The 10,343-nt window shown below is 48.6% G+C and overlaps 1 long non-coding RNA gene across 4 annotated transcripts in view; it reads left to right on the forward strand.

The window, feature by feature from the left end:
- The window catches only part of LOC129459772 (uncharacterized), a 34,820-nt gene that overhangs the window by 16,069 nt on the left and 8,408 nt on the right, over positions 1–10,343 (forward strand). For all 4 annotated transcript variants that reach the window (XR_010114979.1, XR_008650056.2, XR_010114978.1 and 1 more), the window contains one exon: positions 9,434–9,637. This is a non-coding gene — a long non-coding RNA (uncharacterized lncRNA). The remainder of the gene's footprint in view (positions 1–9,433; positions 9,638–10,343) is intronic.

Raw genomic sequence — 10,343 nt, forward strand, 5'->3', positions numbered from 1 at the left:
AAAAGGTGGAGACAATCCAGATATCCATCAATAGATGAGCGGATAAACAGAATGCGCTCTGTCCATGCCATGGAATCCTATTTGGCTATAAAAAGGAATGAAGTTCTTTTTTTGGGGGGGGGGGACGGAGTCTCACTTTGTCACCCAGGCTGGAATGCAGTGGCGCCATCTCGGCTAACTGCAAGCTCCGCCTCCCAGGTTCCCGCCATTCTCCTGCCTCAGCCTCCAGAGTAGCTGGGACTACAGGTGCCCGCCACCATGCCTGGCTGATTTTTTGTATTTTTTTTAGTAGAGATGGGGTTTCACCATGTTAGCCAGGATGGTCTCCATCTCCTGACCTCGTGATCCGCCCGCCTCAGCCTCCCAAAGTGCTGGGATTACAGGCGTGAGCCACCGCGCCCAGCTTTTTTTTCTAAGACAGAATCTCACTCTCTCGCCCTTGCCGAAGTGCAGTGGTGCAGTCTCGGCTGACTGCAACCTTCTCTTACCAGGTTCAAGAGATTCTCCCACTTCAGCCTCCAGAGTAGCTGGGATTACAGGCGTGTGCCACAACACCCAGCTAATTTTGTATTTTTATTTTTATTTTATTTTATTTTATTTTTTTTTTTGAGATGGAGTCTCGCTCTGTCGCCCAGGCTGGAGTGCAGTGGCGCAGTCTCGGCCCACTGCAAGCTCCGCCTCCCGGGTTCACGCCATTCTCCTGCCTCAGCCTCTCCGAGTAGCTGGGACCACAGGCGCCCGCCAGCACGCCCGGCTAATTTTTTTTTTTTTTTTTTTGTATTTTTAGTAGAGACGGGGTTTCACCGTGGTCTCGATTTCCTGACCTCGTGATCCGCCCGCCTCGGCCTCTCAAAGTGCTGGGATTACAAGCGTGAGCCACCGCGCCCGGCCCTTAAGTAGAGACGAGGTTTCACTATGTTGGCCAGGCTGTTCTCGAACTCCTAACCTTAAGTGATCTGCCCACCTTGGCTTCCCAAAGTGCCGAGATTACAGGCATGAGCCACCGCACCCGGCCTAGGAATGAAGTTCTGATAGGTGCTACAACATGGTGAACGGTAAAAATGTAATGCTGGCGGCCGGGCGCGGTGGCTCATGCCTGTGATCCCAGCACTTTGGGAGGCCGAGGCAGGTGGATCACCTGAGGTCAGGAGTTTGAGACCAGCCTGGCCAACATGGTGAAACCCCATGTCTACTAAAAATACAAAAAATTAGCCGGGTGTGGTGGTGGACACCTGTAATCCCAGGTACTCGGGAGGCTGAGGTGGGAGAATCTCTTGAACCCAGGAGGCAGAGGTTGCAGTGAGCTGAGATTGCATCACTGCACTCCAGCCTGGGCAACAAGAGCAAAACTCCGACTCAAAAAAAGAAAAAACAAAAAAAAGCCCATAATGCTAAGTGGAAGTGCATAAATGCTAAAAGCCCACACAGTATGTGATTCCATTCATTTGAAATGTCTGGGATAGGCAAAGGCACAGAGACAGACGGTAGATTAGTGCTTGCCAGGGACTGGAGAGGGAAGTGATAGCTAAGGAGTACAGGGTTTCTTTTGAAAATGTTCTCAATTTCACCATGCTCATAGTTGCATAAGTCTGTGGACACACTAAAAACCACTGAATTGTACATTTTATTTATTTATTTGTTTATTTATTTATTTGAGATGGAGTCTCTGTCGTCCAGGCTGGAGTGCAGTGGCATGATCTCGGCTCATTACAACATCTGCCTCCCGGGTTCAAGCGATTCTCCTGCCTCAGCCTCCCGAGTAGCTGGGATTACAGGTGCCTGCCACCATGCCCTGCTAATTTTTGTATTTTCAGTAGAGATGGGGTTTCACCACATTGGCCAGGCTGGTCTCAAACACCTGACCTTGTGATCAGCCCGCCTCAGCCTCCCAAAGTACTGGGATTACAGGCGTGAGCCACCGTGCCCGGCCAGAATTCACTCATTTGAAGTGTACAGCCAGGCACGGTGGCTCAGGCCTGTAATCCAACACTTTGGGAGGCTGAGGTGGGCGGATCACCTGAGGTTGGGAGTTCGAGACCAGCCTGACCAACATGGAGAAACCCCATCTCTACTAAAAATACAAAATTAGCCGGGTGTGGTGGTGCATACCTGTAATCCCAGCTACTTGGGAGGCTGAGGCGGGAGAATCGCTTGAACCTGGGAGGCGGAGGTTGCAGTGAGCCGAGATCATGCCATTGCACTCCAGCCTGGACAACAAGTGCGAAACTCCGTCTCAAAAAAGAAAAAGAAAGAAAAAAGAAAAAAAAAGAAAAAGTATCTCATGCAGAATGAGCGCCCTCTAGGGGCTGTCAGGTGTCCAGAGCGAGTCACAGACCACTTTTTTTTTTTTTTTTTTGAGACTTCTGCTAAATTGAAAACCAGGTAAATGTCAAAAGAAGGTAACATAGAATGGGCTAAATTTTGTTTAACTTTTTATGGAAGTGTAAAATGCATATAGAAAAGTGGGGCCAGGCATGGTGGCTCACCCCTGTAATCCTGGCTCTTTGGGAGGCCCAAGTAGGAGGATTGCTTGAGGTCAGGAGATCAGACCAGCCTGGGCAACATAGTGAGACCCCCATCTCAAAAAAAAATTAAAAATAGTTGGATGTGGTAGTGCATGCCTGTAGTCTCAGCTACTCAGGAGGTTGAGGCGAGATCACTTGAGCCCAGCAGGTCGAGAGGTCGAGGCTGCAGTGAGTGGTGATCACACCACTGCACTTCAGCCTCGGTGACAGAGCAAGACCCTGTCTCAAAAAAAAAAAAAAAAAGGCCAGGAGCGGTGGCTCACACCTGTAATCCCCACACTTTCAGAGGCCAATGCAGGTAGATTTCTTGAGACCAGGCATTTGAGACCAGCCTGGGCAACATGGCTAAATCTCGTCTCTACAAAAAAATTTTTTTAATTAGCTGGGCATTGTGGTGCATTGCCTACGGTCCCACCTACTCCAGAGGCTGAGGTGGGAGGATCACCCAAGGCCCAGGAAGTGAAGGCTGCAGTGACCAGTAATCATGCCTCTGCACACCAGCCTGGGTGGCAAAGTGAGACCCTGTCTCAAAAAGAAAAAGTGGAAATATCATCAGTGTATAGCTTGATAAATTTTCACAAACTGAACACAGCATTTTGTCAAAACCAATAGTCTCTGGGACCATCTCTCTCCAGAACAATGCCAAAAGTCTAAATCTGAGTCCTTCTATATGTGTGAAGACACTCCTGAGTCGACTTTGTAGGCCCCTTTTTTTTTGTCTCCTTTTCCCCCTTATTTTTCCAAAGGAAAATGAGGTGCCATCAATGAGGTGGCTATTTTTGTTTGTTTGTTTATTTATTTATTTATTTATATTATTATTTTTAGAGACAGGGGCTCACTCTATTGCCCAAGGTGGAGTAAAGTGGCCTGATCATACCTCACTGCAGCTTTGAACTCCTGCCTCAGCCTCCCTTGTATTTATTTATGTATTTATTTGTGAGACAGAGTCTCACTTTGTCGCCCAGGCTGGAGTGCAGTGGTGTACTCATGGCTCACTGCAGCCTCAACCTCCTGGGCTCAAGTGATCCTCCCACCTCAGCCTCCCAAGGAACTGGGACCACAGGTGTGCACCACCACACTCGGTTAACTTTTGTATTTTTTGTAGAGACTAGGTTTCGTTGTGTTGCCCAGGCTGGTCTCGATCTCGTAGGCTAGAGTGATCCTCCTGCCTCAGCCTCCCAAAGTGCTGAGATTACAGGTGTGAGCCACCGTGCCTGTCCCCTTCCTTGTATTTGAATTTAAATTTAAGTTAGATAAAATTAAAAATTCCTCAGTCGGCCGGGCGCGGTGGCTCAAGCCTGTAATCCCAGCACTTTGGGAGGCCGAGGCGGGCGGATCACGAGGTCAGGAGATCGAGACCATCCTGGCTAACATGGTGAAACCCCGTCTCTGCTAAAAATACAAAAAATCAGCCGGGCGTGGTGGCGGGCGCCTGTAGTCGCAGCTACTCGGGAGGCTGAGGCAGGAGAATGGCGTGAACCCGGCAGGCGGAGCTTGCAGTGAGCCGAGATCGCGCCACTGCACTCCAGCCCGGGCGACAGAGCGAGACTCCGTCTCAAAAAAAAAAAAAAAAAAAAAAAAAAAAAATTCCTCAGTCACAGTAGCCACATTCCAAGTGCTTTGTGGGCACATGCTGGACTATATGGGACAGACATATGCAGACATTGTGGCACCCTCACCAGTTCTACTGGACAGAGCTGCTCTAGGGACGAGTTTTCACTGTAGCTTCAATCCCTTCTTTGGAGAGTTTCCTTTTGCTTCTCTCTCTCCCCCAACCCTCTTTCTCCAGAAAAAAAAAAAAGGTCAGGCCAGGTGCGGTGGCGCACGCCTATAATCCCAGCACTCTGGCCTGCCTGGTCTCGGCCTCTCAAAGTGTGACTTGAGGTCAGGAGTTCGAGACCAGCCTAGCCAATATGGTGAAACCTCGTCTCTACTAAAAATACAAAAATTAGCTGGGCATGGTGGCAGGCACCTGTAATCCCAGCTACTCCAAAGGCTGAGGCAGGAAAATTGCTTGAACCCAGGAGGCAGAGGTTGTAGTGGGCCGAGATCGCGCCATTGCACTTCAGCCTGGGCAACAGAGCAAGGCTGCGTTTCAAAAAAAAAAAATGGTCAGCAACATGCTGTGTCAGAACCTAACATCATGTCTGCAGGGATAAGCCAGTGAAAATTACAGTGTTTGAAAATAGTTGTTAGGCAAAGAAATAAAGCTAATAAATCATCCCAAGGAAAAATGCATGGCCTCACTGGAATTAAATAAATGAAAATTAAAATAACCCTGCCATACCATTACATACTGTCTAGACTAGGAAAAATGTGTAAAAATGATGGCCTGCGATATTGGAAAAAGAGACACCATTACACGTGGCTAGCCATCCTCGCAATTAGGTAAATCTTCCTGAAGAAACATCTGGAACTGTTACAGGAACTATAAAACCATTTTCTGACTGAATAATTCCACTTAATGACTATTTGTTCAACATATATACCTGGCATGAGGCACAGTACTTGGCACTTCACATACTTTTTTTTGTTTTTTTTGAGACAGAGTCTCGCTCTGTCACCCAGGCTGGAGTGCAGTGGCGCGATCTCAGCTCACTGCAAATGCCACCTCCCGGGTTCAAGAGATTCTCCTGCCTCAGCTTCCTGACTTCACACATACTTTTTAAAGAATTTACTTTTCGCAACAATCCTGTGAGATTGGTAGGTATCCTGATCCTTGTTTTAAAAAGCAGCAAACTGTCCAGGCGCAGTGGCGCACCGCTGTAATCCCAGCACTGTGGGAGGCTGAGGTAGGAGGATCACTTGGGTCAGGAGTTCAAGACCAGCCTGGCCAACACAGCAAACCCTGTCTCTACTAAAAATACAAAAATTAGCTGGGCGTGGTGGCCAAGACAGGTGGATCACTTGAGGTCAGGAGTTCGAGACCAGTCTGGCCAACATAGTGGAACCTCGTCTCTACTAAAAATACAAAAATTAGCTTGGTGTGGTGGTGCACGCCTGTAATTCCAGCTACTCAGGAGGCTGAGGCAGGAGAATCGCTTGAGGCCAGGAGTTCCAGTCTAGCTTGGGCAACAAGACTATGTCTCTATATAGTCCTCACTACTTGGGAGGCTGAGGTAGGATGATTGCTCGAGCCCATGAATTAGAGGCTGCAGTGAGCTACGCACTGCAGCCTGGGAGACACAGTGAAACACGATCTTAAAAGAAAAAAAGAAAGGCCGGGCGCGGTGGCTCACGCTTGTAATCCCAGCACTTTGGGAGGCCGAGGCGGGCGGATCACGAGGTCAGGAGATCGAGACCACGGTGAAACCCCGTCTCTACTAAAAATACAAAAAAAATTAGCCGGGCGTGGTGGCGGGCGCCTGTAGTCCCAGCTACTCGGAGAGGCTGAGGCAGGAGAATGGCGTGAACCCGGGAGGCGGAGCTTGCAGTGAGCCGAGATTGCGCCACTGCACTCCAGCCTGGGTGACAGAGTGAGACTCCGTCTCAAAAAAAAAAAAAAAAAAAAAAGAAAAAAAGAAAAGAAAAAAGCCAGATGTGGTGATGCGCACCTGTAGTACAGCTACACGGGAGGGCGAGGTAGGATCACTTGAGCCCAGGAAATGGAGGCTGCAATGAGTTATGATCTCGCCACTGTATTCCAGCCTGGATGGCAGAGTGAGACTCCGTCTCTTAAAAAATAATAATAAATAAAAATAATTTTAAAGAGAGGCTGGGGCCAGGCATGGTGGCTCACGCCTGTAATCCCAGCACTTTGGGAGGCCGAGGCGGGCAGATCATGAGGTCAGGAGTTTGACACCAGCCTGGCCAACATGGTGAAAACCCGTCTCTACTTAAAAATACAAAAAAATTAGCCAGGTGTGGTGCCGGGTGTCTGTAATGCCAGCTACTCCGGAGGCTGAGGCAGGAGAGAATCGCTTGAACCCGGGAGGCGGAGGTTGCAGGGAGCCCAGATCGCGTCATTGCATGCCAGCCTGGGCAACAAGAATGAAACTTTGTCTCAAAAAAAAAAAAAAAAGAATTGCCACCAAAGAAAGGAATAGTACACTGGGATGGAGGAATAAATTTATGCAAAAATATACATATGAACGTAATTATTACATATTATTACAGGAGAAAAATTGTAAAATGCACACAGCAATGTAAGTTTGCTTTACACACAGTAGGTGCTCAATACATGCTTAATATTAAAAAGCAATTTGGTTGTATCTACAGCTAACAATATACTATATGGTACACTTTAAAAATTGTTGAGGGTAGATTTCATGTCAAGTATTTTTAACCACAATAAAATAAAATTATTTTAAAAACCCCAAACCAAAAAATCCACAATTCGGAGAAACAGGGCTCTGGCCCTTTAAAAGCCAGAGGCTGGTTAAGAAAGAAAGGCGGGTCCTGGAGCTGGTGTAATAAGCTCCTTGACTCATTTAAATGAGCATGCGTGAAGGTCGCCCCGGTGCCTGAGTCACGTTCCTGCACTCAATGCGCCTGCGCTTCCTGAAGCCAGACTGAGCCCTCGGCTCCGCCCGCCTATTTAGATGGGCGGAGACAGTCGCGTGAGTTCAGTGGACCCACAATCTCCCGCGCAATTAACCAGACCCGCCCCTGTATACATGCGCGTACGTCAGCACTTGACAGTTGCTGGACGCCTGGAGTTGCGCCTGCGCTTTGGACGCTCCTGCCGGAAGTGGGTGGGATCCCGTTCCAACGCGGTAAGGGAGATAAGAGCGCGGAGGAGGCATTGGTAGCCGAGTTTAGGGCGGGGACTGTCCCCAATGCCCCGCAGCAAGGTTACTAGACCTAAAAATGTCACGACTGGGAATATGAACACAGAGAATTTACCCTTCAATTTAAAAAAGATTTGAGTAGGCCGGGCGCGGTGGCTCAGCCTGTAATCCCAGCACTTTGGGAGGCCGAGGCGGGCGGATCACGAGGTCAAGAGATCGAGACCATCCTGACTAACATGGTGAAACCCCGTCTCTCCTAAAAATACAAAAAATTAGCCGGGCGAGGTGGCGGGCGCCTGTAGTCCCAGCTACTCGGGAGGCTGAGCCAGGAGAATGGCGTGAACCCCGGGGGACGGAGCCTGCAGTGAGCCGAGATTCTGCCACTGCACTCCAGCCTGTGCGACAGGGAGACTCCGTCTCAAAAAAAAAAAAAAAAAAAAAAGATTTGAGCAGGGCGCGGTGGCTCACACGTGTAATCCCAGCACTTTGGGAGGCTGAGGCAGGTGGATCACCTGAGGTCAGGAGTTCAAGACCAGTCTAGCCAACGTGGTGAAACCCCGTCTCTGCCTAAACAAAATACAAAAATTAGCTGGGCGTGGTGGCGGGCGCCTGTAATCCTAGCTACTCAGGAGGCTGAGGCAGGAGAATCTCTTGAACCCAGGAGGTGGAGGTTGCAGTGAGCTGAGATTGCACCATTGCACTCCAGCCTGGGTGACAAGAGTGAAACTACGTCTAAAAAAAAAAAAAAAAAAAGATTTGGCGGGGTGCGGTGGCTCATGCCTGTAATCCCAGCACCTTGGGAGGCCAAGGCAGGTAGATTACCTGAGGTCGGGAGTTGGAGACCAGCCTAACCAACATGGAGAAACCCTGTCTCTAATAAAAATACAAAATTAGCCCGGCATGGTGGCTCATGCCTGTAATCCCAGCTACTCGGGAGGCTGAGGCAGGAGAATCTCTTGAACCCGGGAGGCAGAGGTTGTGGTGAGCTGAGATCACGCCACTGCAGTCATTGCACTCCGGCCTGGGCAACAAGAGCGAAACTCTGTCTCAAAAAAAAATAGTAATAATAAATTTTTTAAAAAGAGCCCTAAGCCAAGAATGGAGCTGCTTTGAAAAGAATGAACTGCTTCGTATGTCCCTCATAAGAAGCATAGAAAAGTAATGAAAAAGCAAACATGGAAACCCTTAAATGGACTCAAAATCTACACCTAGTTAATATGATGTTCCCTGCATTCAGAAGGGCCTTGTGCTTGGGTTAATACCCTCCTGTCACTATTTCAAAATTCTTTTTTTTTTTTTTTTTTTTTTTTTAATATGGAGTCTCTCTCTGTTGCCCAGCCTGGAGTTCAGTGATGTGATCATGGCTCACTGCAACCTCCACCTCCCAGGTTCAACTGATTCTCCCACCTCAGCCTCCCGAGTAGCTGAGATTACATGCGTGTGCCACTATGCCCGGCTAATTTTTAATTTTTAGTAGAAATGGGGTTTCACCATGTTGGCCAGGCTGGTCTTGAACCCCTGACCTTAGGCCTCCTGACCTGATCCACCCTCCTCGGCCTCCCAAAGTGCTGGGATTACAGATGTGTGCCCTTGCGCCTGGGCCGTTTTCAAATTCTTCATAATTTTTTTTTTTTTTTTTTGAGACATGGTCTCCCTCTGTTGCCCAGGCTTGAGCGCAGTGGTGCGATCACAGCTCACTGTAGCCTCGATTTTTTAGACAAGTGATCCTCCTGCCTCAGCCTCCTGAGTAGCTGGGACCACAGGTGTGTGCCACTATGCCTGTTAATTTTTTATTTTTGTAGAGATGGGGTCTCGCTATCTTGCCTAGGCTGGCCTTGAACTCCTGGGCTCAAGTGATCCTCCTGCCTCAGCCTCCCAAAGTGCTGGGATTACAGGTATGAGCCACTGTATCCAGCCCCCTGCTCTTAAATAGAGCCTCATGAGAGAAACAGTCCCCTTCCCAGCTGTGGAAATAGTTATGTGAGGATGTGATAGAGGCTGTGACATGCTGAGAAATAAAGCCAACCTGCTGCAGATGGCAGAGAAAAAGAACTTGACCCTTAATGACATTCCTGAGCCATTCACAACACTGTAAGGTCATTGGATCCATTGTTCTGTGACATAGTAAATTTTCCTTATTGGTTAAGCACTTTTGGTTACATTTCCTTTTACTTGCAGGTGGGCTGATTGTGGAAGCTAAAGCAACTCTACCTTGCAGGCTTATCCACCATGTGGACTTCCAATTCATCTCAGTTCCCAGAATGCCTCTAAGATTTCTACGTTATCTGCTGTGAAGAGCAAGTAATTACTGCAAATCCTGCCCTTGGGTCAAAACAACCTTGATGACATATTCCTTCTGAAGCACATACGCTCTTTCCCTAGGTATAGAAGCCTTGGGTCTGGGGGCTAACAGTGCAGGCATCCATCATCTCACAGCCACCCAAGACATGGCTTTTGTTCAAAAATCCCTATTAAATGTTTCATTCTGAGGCTGGGTGGGTGGCTCACACCTGTAATCCCAGTGCTTTGGGAGGCCAAGACAGGAGGAATGCTTGAGGTCAGGAGTTTGAGAGCAACCTGGACAAAGTGGTGAGACTTCATTGCTACAAAAAAATGGAAAACCTTAACCGAGTGTGCTGTGGTGCACCTATAGTCCCAGCTACTCAGGAGGCTGAGGCAGGAGCATTGCTTGAGCCCAGAAGTCTGAGGCTGCAGTGAGCCATGATTGTGCCACTGCACTCCAGCCTGGGCAACAGAGCGAGACTCTGTCTCTAAAAAACAAAGAAGTTTCTTTCTGAGAAACCAGGTTTGTCAGCTTCCTTCAGGTCTCAGCCCTTGCAGGTAGGCTTGCTCATGGTAGAACACTGACACATCACCCCCAAGCTATCCCAAGAAACCATGCTCACTGGTTTGGTAATGTGTTAGCTTGGCTAGTTGAATTGCATTTCCCAGAATTCCTTTTTCTATGTGTTTCTGGTTGGGTGGGCCATAAAGGGCAATTTTCTGTGGCATGAGATTTGGTGTGTGGAAGTAGAGCAGCAGCCATACTCTTACTGATGCCTGGAAGGCCGGGGCAGAGTCACCAGCC

The sequence above is a fragment of the Symphalangus syndactylus genome, chromosome 13, assembly GCF_028878055.3.
Source record: "Symphalangus syndactylus isolate Jambi chromosome 13, NHGRI_mSymSyn1-v2.1_pri, whole genome shotgun sequence".
Lineage (NCBI taxonomy): Eukaryota > Metazoa > Chordata > Mammalia > Primates > Hylobatidae > Symphalangus > Symphalangus syndactylus.